The sequence below is a fragment of the Cavia porcellus genome, unplaced genomic scaffold (assembly GCF_034190915.1).
Source record: "Cavia porcellus strain 051 isolate PalLab524CR breed Dunkin Hartley unplaced genomic scaffold, mCavPor4.1 scaffold_4, whole genome shotgun sequence".
NCBI lineage: Eukaryota > Metazoa > Chordata > Mammalia > Rodentia > Caviidae > Cavia > Cavia porcellus.
In genome coordinates, this window is record NW_026947487.1 from 68,713,121 (window position 1) to 68,737,530 (window position 24,410).

At 42.3% G+C, this 24,410-nt stretch overlaps 1 long non-coding RNA gene across 1 annotated transcript; it reads left to right on the forward strand.

Annotated features, from left to right (window-relative positions):
- Window positions 1-1,832: 1,832 nt before the first annotated feature.
- Window positions 1,833-22,442, forward strand: LOC134475731 (uncharacterized). The gene is made up of 3 exons (XR_010046949.1): window positions 1,833-3,192; window positions 3,329-3,460; window positions 17,687-22,442. It is a non-coding gene; the product is annotated as an uncharacterized LOC134475731 (long non-coding RNA).
- The last annotated feature ends 1,968 nt before the right edge of the window (window positions 22,443-24,410 follow it).

The window sequence follows — 24,410 nt, forward strand, 5'->3', positions numbered from 1 at the left end:
TTATTGACCTATTGAACTATTCCTCCTCATAAAGAGCAAATACTCTTCTAAATCTAGTAATAATTTTAATGATATTGTTTACATTTACAAACGAAGAATTAGTGTTAGCATTACCAATATTTGTTTTTGTGAAAAAATTTAAAAAGATTAAAACCTTACTTACCTATGATAATCTTGTTGGGTTTTTGTTTTTGTTTTTGGCACCAGGAATCTTAACTCAGGACCTTGTGCTTATCAGGCAAGTGCTTATGCCTCTGAGCTACATCCCTGGCCCAAGCTATCATAATCTTCATAAAAATATCATGACAGCCTTTTTTAGACTTACCTGAAAATTCTTATACCATTATCTATCTCATTTGAAATAAGATCATCTGACTGGGTGTGGTGGCATATACCTGCAATCCTAATACTCAGGAGGCTGAGGCAAGAGGATTGCCATGAGTTCCAGGCCAGCCTGGGCTCTCAGGTGAGTTCAAGACTGGTCTGAACTGCATAGTTAGATCTTGTCTCAAAAAGTGAAAGAAAAAAAGTCATCCAAAAAATGCTAACATTATTTAAAACCCATTGTTTTACAACAGAATCACTAAACGCTTTAACAGATTATAGATATACCAGTAAAATGCTAACTTCTACCCAATCTCTTTCTCCTTTCTCAGTATTGAAAATAAATTAACTATATTACTGCTTGCTTTTCTCAATTAGCATATTCTTACTTTAGAGTCTTGCAGTTATTCTATTTAGGATAATAATAGCTATGATGCATTGGGTAACTCTCATGTGCTTGGAGCCTTTACATATATTGCCTCATTTTATTTATGTATTTAATGTTCAGCAAAAGAAGACTTTTTTGATTGCGTTTTTAAAAAACTCATGATAAGATACCTATAACATGAAACACCATTTAAACCATTTCAAACTATACATCTCAGTGATAACAGCAAATTCGTGATGTTGTATAACCATCACTACTACCTACTTCTGGGATGTTTTTATCACCCTAAAAAGAAATCCATTAAAGACTTGGCCTCTGTTCAGTCCTCTCTCTGGCCCTGAAAACCACTAATCTGCTTTCTGTCTCTATAGGTTTCCCTCTTCTGGTATTTTATATACATAAAATTATGCTCCGTGTTGCATTTTGTTGTTGTAGCAGATATTACTACTCCCACTATCAGGAAGATATTTTTCAAATATCTTTGGGGACAAAGCCATGTTCTTTTTAGACATGCCTAATTCTTCTATCTATTCCTTCTTTTCTTTTTTGAAAACAGTGAACACTCCCAAATCTAGCAGCTGTGAAGAGGTACTTCCATACTATCACTCTTTGTAACTCTGTAATTGTTGATCTTACAGGACTTTAAAAACTTTTGCAGTTGTATTTACATTCCCAAATACACGTGAGGCAAGTGCTTTATGCTGAGCTACACTCCCAGCCACAGTTACCTTTCCAGTGAGTTCACCATACTTTGGTGTCAATCAGGGAAGTGCTATAGGGCATAAATGCAGTAAAAAAGTGTCAATTCCACAATCCTAGATGAGTCTCATTGCCTGAGAGACTGGCCCAGCCAAGGTAGAGCTCTGTAAGGATGTCATCCTATAACCTTGGAATGGGATCCAAAACAGTCACTTTCCTTACTGTTTTGAGGACCAGGGACTTTCAAAGTCTTGTTAAATTGTCTAATGGTGTCTAAGTCATACTATTTAGTTTCTGATTGAAATGGATTTCTTAAAGTGAGCAAATTCTGCTGTAGTAATAACTTTGCTAGGAAAAACTATGCCTTTACAGTGGTTGCTTGTTGACCAGGTATTAGTTTTCCGTCTGGTTGGATGCTACATGCCAAACATGAAATCTCTGTGAGTCTTGATTTTGTGAGGAAAGGAGAGGAGGGAGGAGCAAACATGCCAATAACATCAAGTCAACCTTAGATCTTGGATGGACAGTGCTAAAATGGGCACTGTGACAAATGACAAATGAGTGGCAGCAAATTACAGAGACAAAGAACAGAACACTGATTTTACTTTGTCCTGAGGCCTCTTGGTTTTAACTCTCTGTTCCTAAGAGACACCTGAACTAAGTAACGTTTCATCGTAACATATAATTAAACTACCACCTTTCCATGCTTTGTGGGAAGATCATAAACTAGTGCCCTGGATTACTTAAGCGAGATTGCTGATAGCTGTCATAATGTCTTGTGAAAACTGGGCCCTAGAGCCACTGTTGAAATTTAGGGTGTACTGATTTGTTTAGCAGCAGTGTATCCAGGGTGGATGATCTTTCTCAAACATTTCTCTTCAGGTCTTGGTTCTTACAGGCTGATTACAGAGTTCAGTCAGGAACTCTCAGGGGTTGACACTCAAGACTCCTGGCTACTTGCTAGTGTTTTTGAATTATGTGAAGTTTCAGTGATCGTGTTATTGATACTTGGCATTCCTGTACTCCCTCATACAAATACTGTCGCATGGATGATGGCAGATGAAATGGGCTCTATCTCTATTCTTACACTGAAGAATTTATTATATATATTTAAGATCTCTCTCCAAGTCTTAGAAGGGGCAGAGAGCTATGTGAGGCAGCCAGCTCCACAAATCGCTAATCCCAGGGCACAGCCTGAGAGTCTCTGAGAAGGGAAATGGATTCCTTCTCTAGACACAGGACAAGACAGGTGTCCGCAGGCAGAAGGCGAACAAGGGGCCATGGGCTATAACCCCATCCCCTCACTGAGCATTACCTTACACCACCTTGTGGCCTCCATGCTCAGGTGCTCCCCACTGTTCAGTGCCTTTGAGGCCATGTGGAAAAGCAGAGGCCACAGGTGCAGGGCCTCACCAGGCGCCCTCAGTGATCTAAACGCAGGACCGCACCTCCTCTGCCCTGGCTCCTACCCTCTCTGCTAGCATGGCACTTTCCCCCTCAGATCCACTGTGAGGTAGAGTGGATCCTTGGATTGTGAGTCACCTGTTCTGCAAGCGTTCTGCAAGATGAGCAAAGGTTGGTAATAAATTTTAACTTGGTAAACAAGTGATGTCTTGCAATAAGAGTAGTGCTCCCTCCTTCCTCTCCTCCCTCTCCCTGTCCCGCCCTAGCTCCCTCACTGGGGGAGCATGGGTGATCATCTCCCAGCAGGAAGACTGGTAAGGGAGATGTATCTGCAGAGGAGGAGGAGGAGAAAAAGGCAGAGGAGTCTCTCACTTCAGGTGAGTTTAGGGGGATCTTTAAAACATGAGAAACTGCACAATTTTGTAAAAAAAAGCACTACCCAAATGAGGCTGTAGCAGTGTGTGTGATGAGTCTGTTTCACAATGCAACATCACATTTCTGTGAAATCCTCAGAAGGAAGCCACTGAGTGAAAACTACACGAAAAGAAGATTCCATTGAGCCATTAGACGGCAGTGATTCGGCAGTGACAGTGAAGTGTCACCAGTAACCCTCCTCTTCTGGTCTTCCTCACACTAGCCACAAAGGTAAGTGCAGTTTAATTTGTTCATTTTAAAAAATATTTTCTTTATTATTCTGTATGATATGACAGTATTGTAAGCATTTTCATATGAATATTTTTGGGTTTTGGAATGAATCATCTGAGTTTCATTATTTCTGATAGGGAAATTCACTTTGATATATAAGTGTTTGTATTACGAGCATGTTTCTGGGATAAATTAGGCTCACAAACCAAAATTTTGCCGTAGTTCCTCAAGTTCAATACTCTTATGTCTTTAGTCATTTTCCGAGTTGAGAAAAGAAAATCTTCATAGTTTTTTAAAAAAAAAATCGTACCAGAAATAGAACTCATGACTTCATGCTTGAATCCACAGCATTTATCTACTGGCTTATCCTGGGAAATGGTTCTATATTATGCACTGTTGGTATTCCTAAAAGGAAATGAGAAATTTTATTTTGTTTTTTTTGAAACAAGGTCTTGCTATGTAGCCCAGGCTGGCCTTGTGCCCACAGCAATCCTCCTGCGTCAGCTTCCCAAGTGCTGGGGTTATAGGTATGCACCACCACACGGGGCTAAGAAGTGGGAATTTTATATGAAAGAAATGAATGTGCAGGGGAAGGCAAAACAGCAACTACTCCTGTTATCTGGTAGGTTTGGGAAATGCCTTTAATTAATAAATTATTCTAGTCAATACTGTTACCTCATTTTTTTTATATGATGAAGTTTTAAACATAACAAATAGTGCAAACAAATAAACTCAGTATTAAACTAGTTAGAAAGTCTTTTGTATGTTTCAGAAAAAAGTATAACATCGTTAGGTACTTTGTGCTGATCAGTGGTCACTGTATTCTAGCTGTGTAGAACTAAAGCCAGTCAATAAAAAGTGGTGTTTTATAAGTTTTACTTTTGCCTTAGCTGACATGGGGTTTTGCTCAGCCTGCTCCAGCTCCTGGTTCATGTAAGCCACCCTGCTGTGCTTCTTGAGTACAGGGCTGCAGGCATGAGCCCCCAGGGCCTGCTTTACATCTATTTGATATGTTTTAAAGAATTTAAAGCAGGTGTTGTGGTACATGCCTGTAATCTCAGCACTCAGAAGGCTGAGACAGGAGGACTATGGCAAGGCCAAGGCCAGCCTGTGCTACAAAGTGAGTTCCAGGCCAGCCTGAACTGCGTAGTAAAACCCTGTCTCAAAAAGACAAAATAAATAAATAAAAATTAAAACTATATAAATAACATGTTTCTGCTAAAGAAAAATCTTCAACAGGTAAAGAAAAGAAGAATCAAAAACTCTCTGACTTTACCACCTCAAGCTAATCACTGATAATATTTTGTTGTATATCCATCCTGAGTTTATCACAAAAATGAAACTATACTTAGCCAGGGATGGTGTAGTTCAGTGATCCCAGTGCTCTGTGTATCTGTGGGGCAGTGACGATGTCCGGTCAGGCATGGACCAGGCATGAGGAGCACATTTGCTATGCCTGAGTAGAACCTAAATGGGTGAAACCTGCCAGTACCACTGCACTGGATTTCATCTTTATCCTTTCTATCAGCTGGGAAGCCTGTGTACTTCTCACTGTGCAGTTCAGGCTCCTCTCGAATTCACTGTGTACTCCAGGCTTGCCTCGAACTCTTAGCAATCCTCCTGCCTCAGCCTCCAGATTGCTGCAATTACAGGTGTGCATCATCATACTTGGCTCAAATATTCTTGTTTACATTTACTTTTTTAAACTTATTTTTATGGTTCTGGACATGAAACCCAGGTTGGTTACATTTTTAATGACTGGAAAACATACAACTATATTAATATGTTTGCTTAGCTATTCCCTTACTTTTTGATTTTTTTTTTTTTTTTTTTTTTTGAGGAGGAGGACACTGGGATTGAATGTAGGGCCTTCACACTGAGCCTCGTTCCCAGCCATTTTTTATTTTGTTGTTTTAAAACAGGGCCTCTCTGTGTCAAGCCTGGGCCAATCTTAAACTTGCAATTCTCCTGCCTCAGCCTCCCAGAGTGCTGAGATTATAGGTTTCCACCACTATTTCTGACATGGGCATTTTCTGATCATTACTAATAGAACTAATAGAAATATCTTTGTAAAATTAATTATGAAATTCTTTTATTTATTTCTTGGCTCTTTTCCCAGGTGCATTTTTATAACTTTTACTCTATTTACCAGCTTCAGAGAAATGAAGTCATGTGAAGTGCCCCTAGCAACCACATCTTCGAGAGCCCAGTAGAAATGGGTCTTACACTTTTTTTTTTTTTTTGTCTTTCTCCTTTTTATCGGTACCAGGGATCAAACTCACGACTGCCTGCTTGCAAAGCAGGCGCTTATGCCGCTGAGCTAAATCCTCAACCCCTGGGTCTTACACTTTTAACTTATTTACTTTTTGATCAATTCTGCAGCCTCTACATCGACTTGCCTATCTTTTTTCTTTCTCTATTGAGATTGTCTTGTTAAGAGTTTTAAAGGCCTTACTGCTAGAGACCATAAATGTAATATCTATTAGTCATCCATGGCCATGTGACAAATTAAACTACAGTTCAGCAGTTAAAAAAATCAAACATTCAGGTGCAGTGGCTCCTTCCTTGTAATCCTTGTTGTTCAGGAAGCTGAGGTGGGAGGATCATAAGTCAGAGGCCAGTTTGGGAAATTTAGCAAAATCCGATTGCAAAAGAAAATTAAAAAGGACTATATATGTAGCTCAGGGGTATACTGTTCACCTAGCATGCGTGAGGCCCTGGGTTAAAAGAGGTAAATTACACAAATACTGTCTCACAGTTTCTGTACATGAGAAACATCTTGGTGATATGCTTTGGCATGGAGACTCTCTTGAGGTCACAGACATCAGCAGGGCTGCAGTCGTCCAGGAGGCAGGACTAGGTCCAGAAGATGACTCAGGCACTGCCCCGCTCTGCTGTAGGGAAAGACAGTGATCCTTCCTCAACTATCTCCACAGGATTGCTTGAGGGACCCTCAAATTCTGTTTTGGTTGCTGGATTCCCTTAAAACAAGGGACCCAAGAAAGAAAGCAAGGAGGAGCCACGAGGGCTTTCATGAGGTGGTTGGTCTCGTGGTGAAAAGGAGCGGCCCCCCTCCACCTTTGTTCCGGGCTTGGCTGTCCAGCTACTGATTAATGAAAACAGGCAGGGGATACTCATGGGTGGGAATTTTCCTGTTGCTCTCACCTTCCTTGTCTTCTCCATTTAGTGGTAATGATGCATGGACTATAAAAATAAATAAATTATAAGTCAGTGGGCAGAGCTTCAATGATCTGAGCAACTAAGTAGGAGTAGGTTACACTGTAACCCAAAGCACAAAATAAATATAAATCTGTTGTGTTTCACTGCAATGAATCACTGATGGAAAAGACGAGACAGATCTCTGTTGCAGAATTCCAAATTAATGATGTCGATACTCCGCCTTCAGGGTGTAGCGCAATTCTTCCTGCCTGTAGAGACTTTGATCCGAAACCTACAGAAAGAATATATTTCCAGGACAGGAACTTGACAAACACTTCTCAGTCCACTGATCGTGGTCCATATCAATAGCGATGAGTGATGTTCAGAATATGCTCCTTGATGCCATATAGGGAGAATAGCTTTTTACCTTGCTGTCCTCCTCCTCCCTTGTCTAATCCAATATAACCCATAACCCATAACCCAAGTCTAATCATAAGGAAAGCAGTTGACAGTTTCCAATAGTGGGGCCACCACAATATAGCTGCTGAGTGTTCCTCAAAACTGTCCAGGTCATCAGAAAGAAGGAAAGTCTGGGAAAATATTGCAGCTGAGGAAAACTCAAAGAGATAAGACATCTACATGTAAAACACACTGGGTGGGATCATGCAAGAGAAAAAACATCAGGCGACAACTCTGGAAATGTGATAGCTTTTAGTTTATGTGTCAGTGTATCAATACTGATTCACTAATTACAGCAAATGTACAATTCTCATGAAGATGCTACAGAAAGGGGACTCTGTATGTGGAGATGTGTAATGGTTGATATACTGTCTCAATGAGAGAAGTCTAGAAGCTTAAACTAAGTAACTCAGCAGCTCTACATCCTGAGGTGTAGAGGACATGCCCTTACCCCTCTAGGATGTTGTTCATTGTGTGTCAATTTGAGAAGTTTAGAAGTTTAACTAAGTGATTCAGCAGGGGACCAGGGTCCCTCCTTTGTAAACATCCTCAGCCTGTGAAAGAGAAAGGTAGATGGTGTGGGTGTAAAGGACTCCCCACCCCCCAGGGAAGGTAGCCTGCATGCATTAAAAGGGAAAGGAGGAAGAACTGCTTGCTGATTCTTTAGAGGAGCTCCCTCTCTGCCTTGAGCTTGGATGTTGTCTCCTGGCTTCTGGGGCACACTGTTTGGCTTCCACCTGGCACTCTTCAGCCTTCTGGCGTAGACCTCTTCAGTGTTCTATTGCAGACACATTGGCTTCCTCAGATGGACTTGCACAGGACACTGCCAGGAGCTCCAGACTTTGGACTGAAACTTTCAGCCTCTAGTGTGCAGACACACTCTGCACACTTCCTCATCCAACTCCGGCTCACTATCATAACCCAAGCTTGTAATTTCTTACAATACGATACATCTGTTTCTCTAGTAAACGCTGAGTGACACAGGGTATTTCTGAACGCTATGTACTATCTGCTCAAATTTTCTATAAATCTAAAGCACTCTTTTAAAGCCTGTTAATAAACCAGAGAGACAGAAAAGGGAACACAGAGCCAAGGTGGCAAAATGTTACCATTTGGGGAATAACTAAAGGATACTTTGTGTAGTTCTTGAAACTGAAGTTCTTTCAAACTGAAAATTGTTAAGAAGTAACTAAGTATCCTCAGTTATATCTAAATGTATGCCAATACTTAATCATTCAAAGCAATAATATTAACTAGGGTTGTCCTAGCCAATGGGAACCTCCAATGGCCTGTTAGTGGGCAGAAGTCAGGATCCTGGTAACAGGAAGAGACAGGGCTGCCCAGGGATACCTGTGGGCTGGATGGTGGTTCCTGCCACAGTAAATAAAAGTGCAAGTGCCATCCAAGAAGTATATTCTGGGAGCCACCACAGGTTGAAAGGTTTACTGAATCCGTCCCAATGCTGATGTCATTCCAAATGCTCCAGCGGAAGCTATAATCTGTTATACAGAGATTCCTGCTGCAACCACTACCCCTCCCCACCTATTCCCTAGTCAATGCCTTAGTCAGTGATAAAATGAAAAGAAAGAAAGAAAACATAGAAAAAGAAAGGAAGGAAGGAAGTGAAGGAGGGAGGAAGGAGAGAAGAAAGGCAAGAAGGAAAGAGCTTGTGAAGCATAACAATGCCACAGCATTGCCCACCCCCCCCCCTTGGATTCCTGATGAATCAGCCTACCCTTATCAGATGACTGATAGAGAAGTGGAACTCAGGACTGGCCGCACATGGAATGAGAACTCCCTTTGGAATTGGGGGGAAACTTCCAGCACAGAGCTCCTTTCCTTCTGGTAGATTCCACGTGCAGTTAGACAAGCATGGGGAAGTGCTGGGCTGTGATCCTACAGCCCGTGCTGTCCCACTTTCTTGCCCCTAGGGCACCTCTGGGAGGCCAGTCCTTGCCTGACAGCCAGGCTCCTCACAATGTCCAGGCTTTAAAGTGATAAGACCTAAATGCCAGATAAGATACTATCATTGCACATCCAAAGTCCACATCCAATAACTGAAGAGCAGTGATTCTTGGAATCAGGAAAGAAAATTCAAAATCCTTTTTTGGTTTGTATTTTACAGCAGCAGACCTCTCAAAGGGGCCAGTCCAGAATTGGTAAAAGTGACCGCTCCTCTCCTTTTTCTGTCCAAAGGTGACAAGGCACAAAACATGTAAATATAAGGCATAGACAATGGCTCTCTCTTTATTTTCTATTATTATTTCCTGTTTTTCCTGAAGGACAATCAAACTGATGTGAGATACTCTATAAAACTCCCAGTTTGCAAAAAGTATTTTGCAGGGCAGAGCCCACTGCAGGGCCTTTCTGTGTTAATGACAGGCCAGGACCTGGAAGGTGTTAGAAATTTGTTTTCTACTATTCAGTCTCCAGTTTTCCTACACAAAAAGGGCAGATGTCTGAGTGGCTGTCTGGACCCAGCAGTGTGACTCCCATCCAGAACCCAGGAATCTCATTAAATTCAGAGGTCCTGGTAATTGCTCTGTTCACTCGTTTGAAGACACACATTCCCTAGGCTGTGTGTCATGGAGAAAGGGAAAATTTTACAGAAGAATGTCAATAGGATTTGAACGTTGGTGAGAATTCATTTTCCAGGTGATTGGGATGAAAGTATTTTCTGATTTCGCAGTCGGACTAGGACATCTCTTACAGTACTGTGTCTTTGTTCCTGTGCTTTCAAAATGTAGTTCTAAACAGAAGGGTCATCAGAGAGTTCATTGTAGTTACAAAGGCCTTTAAAAGTTCATGTCATTTGCTTCAATGTCTATTACACCCTTTTAAGTTAGAAAGGCAATAAAACATTTAAAATTTAGAAAATGAAAAAAAGTGTACATTGTCCCACTACCCACCATAATGTGCTTAGTGTTTCAGGATAATCTTGGTATAGTTAGGGATCTTCCCTTTCTAAAATAGTTACAGCCACAGTATATTAGTTTCTATGGCATTAATCTAATTTATTCTTTTATTTGTTTATTTTTGAGTCAAAGTCTTGCTATGGAGTTCAGGCTGGCCTGGAACTTACTATGTAGCTCAAGCTGACCATAAACTTGTGGCAATCCTTCTGTATCAGCCTTCTGAGTGCTGGGATTACTGGCATGGGTCACTATACCTGCTGCAATCTAGATTTTTTTTTTTTTCTGTACTGGGGATCAAAGTCACAACCTCACATTTGCCAGGCAGGTGCTGTGATGCTGAGCTAATATCCCTGGCCCTCTAGACTATTCTTGAACATTTTAATATCTACAAAATTTAGACAGACAATCTTTCATTTCCTATTGATGGATACTGTTTCCAATTTTTAATGATTCTTTATCTTTAGCTAGTGTCTTTATGCATAAAAAACATTTTCTGCATCTATAAGAGTTTCTTTCAGATTTTCAGACATAGACTTATTTAGTAACAGAGTACTGATTGAGCCAAGTATGGTGGCGCACACCTGTAATCTTAGCACTGGGAAGCCTGAAGCAGGAGGATCACAGGTTCAGAGCCAGCCTGAGCTACACAGTGAGTTCGAAGCCAGTCTGGATTTCAAAAAACAAAACAAAACAAAACAGTATCGATTTCCTTATGAAACATTTTGTACATATGAACATAATTTCAATTTTGATATAACAAGCATTCCTTAAATTTTATTAACATTTAAAACCAGTCATTAAAATAGTCAAGCATATTACTGACATAAGAATGTGTGTTGGTTACTTTTTTCTCGTTGCTGGGACAAAATATCCAACACCCAAAATAAGGAAGGAAAGGTTTATTTAGCTCGCTGTGGAGGTTTCAGTACATACTCAGCTGGCTCTGAGGCAGGTGAGCATGGCACAGGGGCAACACTTCAAGATGGCAGAAGACAGCAAAGCAACAAGAACAAAATAGGGGAAGAGTAGTCTGGTCTTTTCCTCTCTTATACTGTATCTCAGGGCAGAATAGCACTCACAAAATCTCTGTGCCTTCCTCTTGCACAGGATGAGGATATTTACAAAGTAAAGATCCTGGCTACCTGGTGAGTCTCTTAGTTAAACTTCTAAACCTCTCAAGTTGACACAAGGTATCAACCATAACAGTATGTGTACATGTACACATATATACTATATATTCTTTTTCAAAAACTTTATAACTCAATAGATTTTGGTTAGTGGAAGAACTGGGCAGCAGAAGCATTTGTCATTCCTGTAGAATATGTGCTGGAGCTGTTGTTTCTCACTCAAGCCTCTCACATGCCAGGCATGGTGCCAGGCACAGTACAAGGCATGACGAGGCATAGGTACCCTCTCTGCTCACTGCCTAGGAGTACATTCATCAAGACAGTGAACCAAGCAAGGATAAAGCAATATGCGAGGTTCTAAGACAGTGCTGACTGCCTCAGATCTAGGTGCATTTAACAGCTGCTTGGCGTACAAAAGGTCTTGAGTTCCACTCCAAGTACCAAAAAAGAAAAGCTCTTAAATACACTAGTTTAAATGTGTGGATTCATCCACGATAAGAAATGGCATGTTCAAATGATCTCAGGGACTGATAAAAATATCTCAGAGAGAAAACAATGGGTCTGTTTCTCAAAAGTTAAATACAGAATTACCACAGAACCCTATAATTTCACTGCTACACATAGAGCCAAAAAGCTGAAAACATATGCACACAAAAATTTTCACAGAAAAGTTCATAAGAGCATTATCTATGACATCCAGAAAGTGGAGATAGACCTAATGTCTACCAACTGATGAGTGCACAAACAAAACATCTGTACAGTTGAGTATTATTCAGCAACATAAAGGATTGGAACACTGATAACGTGCTTGCCACATAGGTGACCTTTGAAAAGATGCTAAGGGAAGAAGTTAGACACCAAAGTTATATCTTGGTTATGGTTACCCCCATTCTGAGGACCCACCCAGGAGTCACATGCATCTTGGTAAGCTGCATCCGTACCCCCTAGTCAGACCCTTTAAAATGGTAAATTTTATCTAATTTTTTTATAGAAAAAAAAAATAACCTGAAGCTAGTACGAACTCAGCACATTTGAAAATCTGCAGACTTCTGAACTGCAGCAAGCCCTGGGATACAGACAATGAATGAGGTGTGGTGAACTGAAAAACAAGTAGGCCAGAGCTTGGGGGTCAAGAAACGACAGTACTGAAGCCACAGCAAAGCCACTGGATGAGCATTTATTAGAGATCTTAAGGGAAGTTGTCAGGGACAGACAGATTATTCTACCCCCTCGTCAGTCAGTCCCAGTGTGATAGTAAGTTGACTCATACACAACCCAGGTTCTTTTTGGAAGGAAACCATAACTGCTCAAGAAGTTGGGGTGGTGTTTATTGAGACAGGGTCTCACTATGTAGTTTGAGCGGGCCTTGAACTCAGTAGATAGCACAGGTTATCCTCAGACTTGAGGTGATGCTCCTATCTGAGCCTCCCACGTACAGGGACTGCAGGCCTGTGTCACGACACCGGGCTGGAGGTTTAAATTTTTCAATGGGGCAGACAGGGATGGTCTCACTGAGAAGACTAGCTTCTCAGTCAGTGTTACAATAAAATATTCTCAATAGAACACTGTACATTAGCTCTTTAAAGATTATTCATTGCATTATAAATCCTACCAGTGCAATTCTTTCCATATGGTGATGTTATGTAAGATTTTCTTTTGTTGTTGTTTGTTTTGGGTTTTGTACCAGGAATGGAAGTCAGGATCTTGTGCTACAGTGTCACTGGCTATAGCCAGTGACGGCCCGGCCCTATATGGTGAAGTCATATAAAATACCAGGGTCTACACTGTATGTATCTCATACACACAATGCTGTTACAGTACTTTCATATATTGACACTTGACATAGAAAACAAGCTAAGAAACCCCTTTGCTTCCTAACAGAATGTTAAGAATCACAGAATTTTTGGTTAAGTTTTTAATAATGGGACAAACTAATTATTAGTGATTATTTTTCTTATTTTATCCTTACTCATTTCATTTAACATAACATAAGGAAGCATATTTAATAATTAGCAGAAATAGCTTAGGTTGAGTTTCTCTCCTGAAACTTCACAAAATTCATCTACGTGCCATCCCAGGAGATAAGAGAACTTTTCAGTGAGACTGGAATAGACCAGACAATGCACCTGTGTGGGAAGGTTTCCCATGCCATTTTTGTTCCCCATCAACACTCACAACCCATCATGATTCCTCAGAAATTTTCTATTTTCACCTAGGCATTCCTGAGAAAGAGGAATGAACGATAATTATTCACAAAAGAGGAATTTAAAACCTATCTCAATCCTGGAATGGTGGCACATGACTGTTTTCTCAGCACTTAAGAGGCTGAGGCAGGAGGATTGCCATGAGTTTGAGAACAGCCTGGGCTACACAGAAAGTTCCTTTCTCAAAATCAAAGCAAACAATAAAACATATCTTGACAAATTTTTTCTCTAGACCCAAAGAACTAGTAATTTATACTCCTGTTTTATTTTCTAAAAGATTCATAGTTCTGGGTCCTTTGATTGATTTTGGGTTTATTTTATATGGAGGTGTTGGTGTGACTGATGGGGTCCTAGGCAAGTTTCTAGGTTCTTGTGCATGATCAATAAAGAATTGGCCATAGTGCATGGCAGTAAGAAAAAAGCAGCAAAGTTTCATGAAGTTTAGTCAGGCTATGCTGAGAGTGTGTGGCTTGTACTGGCAGAAAGGAAACAGCATGAGCAACAAATGTGTTGAATTTAAGAATTTAAAATGTGCCAGGTCTTGGGTGTCTCTCACTGTGTCTTTCAGAGCATGACTGACAATGAGATTGACGGGCTACTGAGTCATGTCAGCTTTAAACCACTATGTAGCTCAGGCTGGCCTCAAACTCACAGTGATCCTACTGTCTCAGCCTTCCACGTGCTGGGATTACAGGCCAATGCCACCACACCTGGCTGCAGGTTTAAATTTTTAATGGGACAGTCAGGGAAGATCTCACTGAGAGGACTGTAACTTCTCAGTTGTCATTACAATAAAATGTTTTCAATAGAATCTATTGCATCTAATGTGCAAATCCTTTCCTATAATTCATTTTGTTATAATTAGATGTGTAATATGCAGTCCATACGTGTGGAACTTCTGTGAGCTCCAAATGAGGAAAGGTTAGTATAGGTCATGCAGGAGGATCTGCAAAGCATGTGTCTTATCTCTAGCTCTGGAGTGCCAGCAAGGCACTCCAGTGCCAGGACAAAGCAAGTTACTGGGTTGGCCCTGGAGTGTAGCCCAGGTTTAGGTGAGTAGAGGGGAGTGGTCCACTGGCCTCAGTGGTATCACCTCTATTGGTGTGAGGTAGCATTCCAACATCATTCTTTGGCAAGTGGATACCCAGTTTTCCAGATCCGTTTGTTCCTACACTGATTTTTCTCAGCACCCTTATTAAAATCAGTGACCATACATGTAACAATTATTTCTGGATTGTATTCTATCGATCTACATATCTGTTCTTTCGCTAGGACCTCACTAAATTGATTACTATAGGTCTCTGTGTAGTTGCTTTTGAAATGAGAAGTGTAAATCCAATTTTGCTCTTCTTTTTCAACAATGCTTTGGGCTATTCTGGGTGATTTGTATTTCTATGTGGATTTGAAGATCAACTGGTCATTTTCTGAAAAAAGTAAACTGTAATTTGGGTAGGCATTGCAGTGAACTAACTGGAGAAGCACTGCTGTCTTAACAATATCAAATCTTTTTTTCCTTTTTTTTTTTAGACAGTTTCACTATATAGCATAGGCTGACCTTGAACTCACCATGTAGGCCAGACTGGCCTCAAACTTGCAGCAATCTTCCTGCCTCAGCTTCCTAAGTTCAGAGATTACAGGCATGTGCCACCACTACCACCAATAACACTAAATCTTGCCATGCAAGCATAGGAACTCTTTCCATTGATTCAAATCTTTTCTGGACTGTGCACAGCCCAACCATTTGCATCTTTGCACTTTGTAAAACCCTTTATAAATGTCTTATTTTTAAACTTTTCTTTTTTAATTTTTTGGTCTCTCATTTATCTCAACTATTACTGCTGTCTCAGGGGAGTGTGACGTGAAACTACTGCCACTGATTGTTTTGGACAAATGCCTCTTGGGGGAAAGCTGTTTTGAGTCAAGTTAAATAAACACTCAGTTTTAGAACTGAGAGTTTTCCCAAAACCTGCCAGGGGCAGCAGCTGATAGTTCTTGGAGGATGATTGGTGGTGGTGGTGGGCTCCCAAGCCTCACTTTCCCCACACTGGCTGCAGGGATGAGGGTCTGGTCCTTGAGTGTGGAGCCGTTTGCCCTCTGGGCCTCAGTGGAGCTGAGGAGAAGGGGAAGGGACGGGGCTTGAAGCTCACAGTGCTTCCTGGATTCAGCCACTTTATTGGTAAATAGGTGCTCCTCTTTATTTGACATCCAGAGTTCTGTCAAAGGCATGCTTGGCAGGTTTACCAATGTCTCATCACTTCTGTGCACAAGCAGCTTTTTAGACGTTCTCACTGCCCCATCCCCACTAATTCCTAGTCCCACCTCTCCATCTCTTACCGCCCTTCATGTTAGAGAAAATCACTCCATTCCTCTGAGCTTCTGCCTCCCCATTTGGAAAAAAAAAAAAAAGAGGACATAATGATTATCCCTCAGAGAACTATAAATATCAAATTACATCAGGAAAAGCACAGCAGTCATGCAAGTAAGAGCACATTGCTGGGTCCTGTCAGCCAGGCTGTGAGCTCCTCTCCGCCCTGCTGCAGTCCCTCCCAGGTCTTGACCCTCCCCCGTGCATGGATCCACCCATCACTCTTGGTGCACAGGCAGCTCCTTTCTTCAGAAGGTATTGACAGCTAACAATCCTCTCTCTCATCCTAGAGTAAAACTAGAAAGAAGTGAGTAACAGCCTGTGTCTGCCTTCACTGTGGAGTGAGGACTTGAGGCAAAGAGCAAGGAAGTGATTTGTCTAAGATCACACAGCTGATTATTTAGCGCTGCAGAGCTGATTGCTGACTCGCTGTTTCCATCCTGTAACTCAGGACCGCACAGGGCCGAGGAGGAGGAATAATAGTACCTTAGGTGTAAGTGTTTTTCTTACGTTTTATTTTTAGAGACAGTGAAGAGAAATGGGTAATCTCACCCAAAGCCATACGATAAAAATATTTAATTTGGAGTTAAAGCATTACTATCTCCTATTTAATAAACATAAGCAAGGAACTTAGTTGATTTCAGGAAAAAAATCTTGTTTAATTGGTTTCTCAGAGGCTGCAGATAAGATCAAACCATCTTTACAGAGTCAAGCAGGAAGTTTCATCAGAAATCTGTGTCGTAAGCTAAGTTTCCAAGGATCCTACCACTGGAGTCCTTTTAACCTGCAAAGTACAAATCAATGCCCAAACAGCTCACGTGATTAATAGGCAATTACCTTTGGAGCAAGTGTGACACTCAGCCTTAATTCATTGGTTTTCATGCTCACCACAGATGCTATTTGTGCCATAATTTTCTCATTAAGCATATTCCTATTTGCTGAGTATTTCTTGGAGTAAGTTTACTTATTTATTTATGGTTCTGGGGATTGAATCAGCCCCCTGTACACACCACGCATGCATTGTACTGCTGAGCTGCACTCCCAGGCCCTGGACGACAGTTGTGGAAAACCTACAATATACTCACCACAGCAGGCTGTGTCACTGAAAGCTCTAAAAGGTTTGCAATCTCTGCCCTGGGATAAGTTTTGAAGAACAGGATGAAGGTAGTAGGTTTTCTGGGCCCTTGAATTGCAAGAATGTGTGTCTGTTGTTTCCGGAGTAAATAACTTGGCCACCTGGACACTTGGATAACAAATATATCCCCTTCTCTGGAGCAGATCAGTTCCACTTGTTCCAGAATCAAGAAGGGATATGAACAGTTTACAAAAGGCACTGTAAGGAAGGCCTCACATCCCATTTCAGGTGTTTCGGGCACTTCTAAACATAAACCTGCTGGGGAAGAGTGAATTGAAGGGTGTGGACAGAGGCTGGGAAAAGACCGATTTCCATGGAACACTAGTGAAGCCTCTGGAATAAATTGCCCCCTTTTTGTCACAACTTCAGGTTCAAAGTTGCCAGAGTACAAAGATCTGAAGCCAGCAATGGAAAGGCCAGCAGGCTGGCACTCCAGCCAGACTCTGGGAGTTAGAACACAAGGTTCATTAACTTGTGAGTGGACACTCCGAGGTTCAGGCATCCCAGGGTCATTTATAATCCATGTCTCTTCCTATGGCATAGCCAGTGCTTGGAGCTCAGCACACCCCACTGCCATGATAATGACAATACTGGCTAATACGTTCTAAGCGCTACACATGTCAGCCTTTACACATATCTTAGGAAGACATAATTGTTATCTCATTCTCAGTTTACACAGGAAGAGTCAACGGTAAAGAAAGGCCAAATTGGTGCAATGGGCTCCACTCCTGGCAAATGGTAAAGCCTGTAATAAAATGGATTGAAGTTGATGTCAGAGAACACACTTCCTCCCACTACAATATACTGACCTAACAATCATAACCTTGTGTCAATGTAACCTTAAAATGTTGCTATTGTGCAGGATATGGTGGTGCACACCTGTGATCCCAGCTTTCGGGAGACTGAGGCAGCAGGATCACTGCAAGTTTAAGGCCAGCCTGAGAGAAGCCTGTTGCTATCGGATTGCCTACCAAAAAGATATTTCGGGGCTACATGGCGGTAGCTTACCGGTAGAGTACTTGGCTTGCATGTGCCCAGGTTTGATCCCTCAGCACTGAAGGAGGGAGGGAGGGAAGGATTTTGATGATTCTCACTATAATCAGTAAACTATCGCTCTGAGATACCTGAAGCACATGTTCCCCCTGGGGCTGGGCTCTACTGCTTCTTCCACCTGTGGTCACATCATCTCTGCCCTCTCAGGACCACTTTAGGTGAAAACACAATTTTGAAAACTATATGCCGTGTGAGGGGAGGATTGATGAGATAATTGCTCAGATTTCTTGCAGCTCCAAAGTTCTGTGATCTCGTGAGATGAGTTGTTAAAGAAAGGTGTTATGCCTATGAAAACCATCTAAATAAATCGAAATGATAAAAAATATCTGAGAGGTGCTGAGGACAAACAGGTACACTCATGTTTACCTGTGAAAATATTTTTGCAGTAAGCAGTGTGTGTGTGTGTGTGTGTGTGTGTGTGTGTGTGTGTGTGTGTGTGTACACATAGGTATGTAACCTAGCATTTCTACTTTTGGAGATTTAACAGTTAAGGATGGTTTTTGGTCACAATTACCAGAACCCTGCTTCTAGAGTTTAAATGTATAGAAGTTTGTGTTTCTGACCTACCAAGAGGTTGAGAGGTAGGCAGTTTCTGGCATGGGCTTGACAGTCAGATTCTGTTCAAGACAGACTCTGGGATCCTCTTGGTCACAAGAAAGCCATCTATGGTAGTCACAGAAATTCACTGCCCAGATTTCTCACTGTGGAGAGAGCCACAGTGGACGGACAGACCATCTCAGCTGTCAGAGGCTCTGACACCAGTGAGGGGACAGAGCAGAGCTGCAGTGCAGCCCCAGGCCTGTAAGATGCAGTGAAGGACGGTGGTGGAACAGCTGGGACAGCTGGGAAAATGTGAATCAGGTCGGTAGAGCAGCATATAGCAGCGAATCAATGTTACTTTCTTGATTTTTGATAATTGTACTATGGTCAGGTAAGAGAATTTCTTATTTTTAGAAATGTACTCACATGCTTAGTGGCAATAGGAAATTGTATCTACAACTAATTTGTAAATGGTCCAGGGAAAAAATATTCCAGGAGAGGAATGGAAATGTTAACATTTGGGGACTACAGCATACAGTTGGGGGTTTTTTTTGTACCTTTTTTATAAGTCTGAAATTGCTTCATAATACAAAGCTAAACGCATCTAAAAATATTGATGTTCACAGTTGAACAAAATTGTCAGGGTCTATAGCATAAAAAAGGGTAAAATGGTACTGTTGACCGTTTGTTTGTTTGTTTGTATAAGACAAGGCCTCACTTTGTAGTGCAGGCTGGCATTGAATTCACCTCAAACTCAAGATCTTCCTGCCTCAGCTTCCTGAATGCTGGGGTTATTGGCATGTGGCACCAGGTGAAAATGGTATACTGTTATCAGCTTACTCCATCTTATGTTTTATTCATTTATCACTTAGATGTCTCTACGTTACCTATTGTCAATGGAAACTTGCTACTCTTCAAAATAAATGAAAGAGAGATAGCAGTTTTTAAGGTCCTGTTTTTGTTAGGAGAAACAGCAATTTTTAAGGTCCTGATCAGCCTCTGATCTCTGAGCACTCTCCAGGCTCTGGCGTTCTAATCTCAGTTCTGTCCACAGGGCTCTGGGTGCTTTGTATTTACCCCAAGGTTAGGATCTCAAAACTCCTCTGCGTTGAACTTCTACTAAGATGGTCTCTTGTTTCCTTAAACAATATTCTTGTCCAGCCCTGGGGCTCTTCCCCTGCCTTGTCACCTGAATCTCCCTCAGGTGGTCAGAAATAACAAGCCAAGTGTTTATCTCTCCAGATGTTTAAGGGCCCCAAAGCGGTAGGAACAAGCCCTGGGAACAAAACAGACAGAAGCTACACTCTCACGGGAAAGCCACATTCTAGAAGCGACAGAGAAAACATGAGATGCATGTTCAACAGGTACCTACGGACAGGTTGCCATCCGAGAGAAAAAGGACACTTGTCTTATGGAGCTCCTGGTCCGGACCCAGCAAGCCGTGTTGGAGTGAAACAGCCCGGGGTCGAGGTTCTGGGCGACTTCCGAGAAACCATTAGAGAACATCTTCCTCCTGGCACCCCATCGAGCGGGCACAACCTGGATGCATTCTTTCCAGGAAGGAGAATAAGCAAAATGTCATTGGGTCTTCCCGGAAACAGGCGACCTAAGCTCCTGTTGGCGGAGTCAGGGCCTGGTGCAGCTGGGCCCCTTGACCTGGAGCAGACCAGACGCAATGAGGCAGGTACTCCTAGGACCAGGAGGCTCAAAGGGTGTGAGCTGTCACCTGCACTGAGGCTCCAGCGAAGCCGCATGGGACCAGTCCCAGTCCCGAAGGGGCCCTGGCTCCCAGCCCTTCTGCCCTTCGAATTAGCAGGGCCGACTCCAACACGACCCTTACTTCACTGATTATTTTTTCCGTCTCTAGTAAGTCCTTTCTTTCACGATAGAGAATCTCAGAATCAAAACCAACTGGTGGAACCGTCTCAGTGCGGCTGTTCTCCCAGTGGGGCACCAACCCATTTGTCTGCAGGAATGAATCGCATCTCCAGGGCCTCCCCACAAATGCCATCACCCTGAGGCTGTGATTTCAACTCACAACTAGCAAGGGGACACGCATTTCAAAGGAAACAGCTAGGTCTCAAAAGCTTTTCTATCATCTCGCTTTATACATGTTCCTTAAAATCATCCTGATGAAGTGATGCTCTCCTGATGCAAACTTCACCTCCTGCTGCAGAGACACTTGGTCAATGCTGTGTTCTGGGGTTTTCTGGGACAGAGATCTACATATTAGTGACAGCCCCAAGGAGCTTTCATAATGTGAGTCGTGTTTATTTACTCTTACCAAGTTCACATTTAAAACATAAGTTTGTGGGCCAGGGATATAGCTCAGTGGTGCCAATAAATAAATAAATTAACTAATTAAAATAAAATCAAGGCGGCAGGGCACTGGGGACTAAGCATGGGGGGTCCTGAGTGAGCTTCATGCTCCGTTACTGAGTCCCAGCCCCCATCCACAAAGTGAGAAGCCGTTAGCATTTTTATTTAAAAATAATAATAATAAACACACATGTAAACATAAATATTTTTCACGACAGTGCGAGGAGTGTCTTTGCCATACTTTTTTGAACTCACTATGTAGCCCAGGCTGGCCTCGAACTCACAGCTGTCCTCCTGCCTCAGCCTCCTGAATGCTGGGATTGCAGGCGTGCAACACCACACCCAGTCCTGTTTTACATTTTTACAAACACCCTTAACATTTGGCCCAGTAAAAGGCAGTTGAGTGCCTTGCAGCTTCTGTACTCACTTGAATTTCATATCTTGGTCACAGAGCTGTTAGATTCCCAGCACCCCAAGGGATGATGAGAGGGGCAAGTCCACAGGGCCCACCTCAAAGGTCTAGGGCAGCCCCCAGGATCCCTGAGACATACTCGGAGACCAGCATTAGAGATACTGCAGGCTGGTAGCAATGTAGATGGGTCCTTTTCTTCCTTACAGGTAAATGCTCCTTACTTGACTCTCCTCATATCCTCCTGGCCTCTAACTTCATGAGCTTCTTCTCACCAAATTCTTTCTCCACCACCATCAGCATCCTAAAATGACAGGGTAACTTTTAGTAAGCAGCTTCTATCAGTCAAGTGCTAGTTATGGGTACCCCATCTCCTGAGCTGGATTCAGTGAACAGCACTTGTCTTGAGCCATAAAATATAATACATAAGAGAGCAGTATAAACGTGGGTGGTGGGTACAGGAGAGGAATTAGCCCTGCACTGTGCTGTCCCCTACACAGCCAATGTCACCGGTACAGTCTGTGCTCCAGGCAATCAAGTTACAGCAAATATAACCGAAAACTGCCTAGTAATGCTAGGGGTTTACCACCTGTGCAGCCACATCGCTAGCTAGCTGTCCAGGGCCGCACACAGTTCCCAGGTCCTGTGATGGACGTACCTGTGACCTACACTAAGCATTCTGTTTGCTGTCACCTTTTATCTCTGGGCTAGCTCCTGGGGACAGGCAGTATTACCAGCCCTACCATACTGATGCAGAAAATGAGACATGGAAAAGACAGTGAAATACCCAAACCATAGAGCAAGTACATTAAGAAAAGAAGAGTCTAGCCGGGCTTGGTGGTACACACTTGTAATCTTGGCACCCAGGAGGCTGAGACAAGAAGGTCACCGAGAGTTTGAGGCCAGTTTGGGCTACATAGTGAGACCTTGTCTCAAACATAACAACAACAAAAAAAACAAAAACCAAAGTAGAATGCAGGAGTCCAATCTAGGACCACCCAACTCTATATTTCATGATTTAATTGTACTTGATCTTTCTAAATAGTAAGGATCTTATTTCAAACTATAATTTTGAAGGAAAATCTCTCATTTTATGTACTCCATGGGCCTTTAAGTTTTTCAGTTTTGTAAACTCAGTGCAAATGGTTACATGTCTTTTGGGAACCTTGCTTTTGAAATTTTATGTTTTCTTTTGAACACTGGGCCACTCTGCAGTGGCTTCAGAAAGCATTGAATCTCTAGCTAGACGCTGGTTTTGGGGAATCCTGATCTCAAATAAATATCCTTTGAGTTTTTATTTTTTGTTTTATTTTGTCATAATTGCTGTTTTTCCCATTTGCAGTGGGTCTAAGGACTCATGTCATGATTTCATTCTTGATGTGACCTTATTTGGAAACAGGGTCTTTGCCAATGTAACCAACTAAAATGAAATCACACTGGATTGCAGTAGGCCCTGAACCCACTGACAGCAGTCTTATAAGAGTCAGAAAAAGCCTCAAGAATGAAGCCAGAGAAAGCAGAGGGGAAGATGGGCTGCATGCCCAGGAATTTGTAGGGCCACCAAAAGCTGGAAGACTCTAGGGGATTCCGCCCTGGAGCCTTCCCAGGTGTATAGCCCTGCATGAACCCCAGCTTCCTGTTTCTGTGCTCTATTCCTACTTGACTGCAACACTGAGAAGGGGTGGTTCTCAGGGTGGTGCTTAGGGACACCTGGGAATTGCCCCCAGAAATGTGAGAGAAATGAATTTCTGTACCTATGCCTGCTCGGATTCCACACTGATCCAGGAGGACACGAGAACCATGTGCCCTGCCCCTAGTTGATGCTAACCCTGCAGCCATAAGGACTCAGCACATGGCAAAACAGGTGACAACCAACAGACCAACCTGATCTAAGAAGAGACCAACCAACATCTAGGAGGAATTTTGCTTCAGGATTTAAAATGGTACCCCATCACAGAGACTGGGTGAGAGGTGGCTTTGGCATACAGGTATGGAGAGGGTGAAAGCTACATAGGAATCTCCTGGGACCCCCTAAAAGGCTGTTATGGCTTGTGTCTAGATGTTCCCCCAAAGCTCCATGTGCTCATAGGTAGGCTTTGCAGAGGTGGCTGGGTCTAGAGTGAGTGATGCTGGGATGATGTGTGTGATACTAGGGTCAAGGGCATGTGATTAGTTAATTAGTTGGGCATGGATTGGTTTGGCATAGTTCTGGGAGTGGGTAATCAAAAGGCCCTCCCGGTGAGTGGCCTGGATAGAACAGAAGGGACAGAAAGAGGGCTTCTATGGTTGCCTTGTTTGCTGGTTTACTGTTTCTGCCCTCCATAAACTGTTTCTCCTCTGTGATGCCCCTCTGCCACGCCACCCTGCCTTAGAGCCAGCCGATTATGAAACCTCTACAATCTGTGAGCTATAATAAACCTCTCTTCCTCCCTAAACTTTGGGCATTGGTTTTTTGGTCTTAGCAACAAGTGACTAAGACAGAGGCCCAGGTTCAGACCAGGAAGATCCTGAGGCCTGTGTTCTGCTGTGACAGGCCAGGCTTGGCTGCTGTAGTTTTCAGGGATGTGGTCCTGGAGAAGAAGGCTTAAGTCTAGTGGTAGATTTGAACTCTGTCACTGCTGCCCACATCATCAGGAAATAGTGGCCTGAGTTGCTAGGCAAATATAAGGGTGACTTAATTGTCTTCAATAAAATCAGAGTCCTCTGTTTTGGTTAAGGGCTGTTCATGAATTGTTCCTAGATATCCAGATATCTAGGTTCCTGGATATCCTAGATATCCAGTTTACATTTGGTTCCATTCTTGTTACTGAATTTACTACCATAGCCAATGTAACATAGTGGTGGCTGGCAACTGGTTTTCTTTCTCTGCTGATATTTACATTGCCAGGGGGTCATAAATAACACTGTGGCTCACTTCCAAAGAACAGCGCACTGAGCCAAAAAATTTGAAAATCCCAGGACAAAACAAATAAACAGAAATCCCTGAAACAAGAAAAAAAAAAAGGCAACAAGATGCCTTCAAATTCTCACATCTCCTGCAAAACCAGTTCAGGAGAATAGACAGAGAGAAAATCATAAGCCATACAGCGGATAGATCTGAAGGAGTATCGATGGAGGTAAAACTGTTCCAAAAGTTGTTTATGAGATGTAAAAGAGATATAAGTAATCAGTTAATGACTCTAATGAAATGATAAAGAAGTCTGGAGAAGACATTAATAAAAAAATTGGTGGCACTAAAGAAGAGATACAGAACAGGGATGCCCAG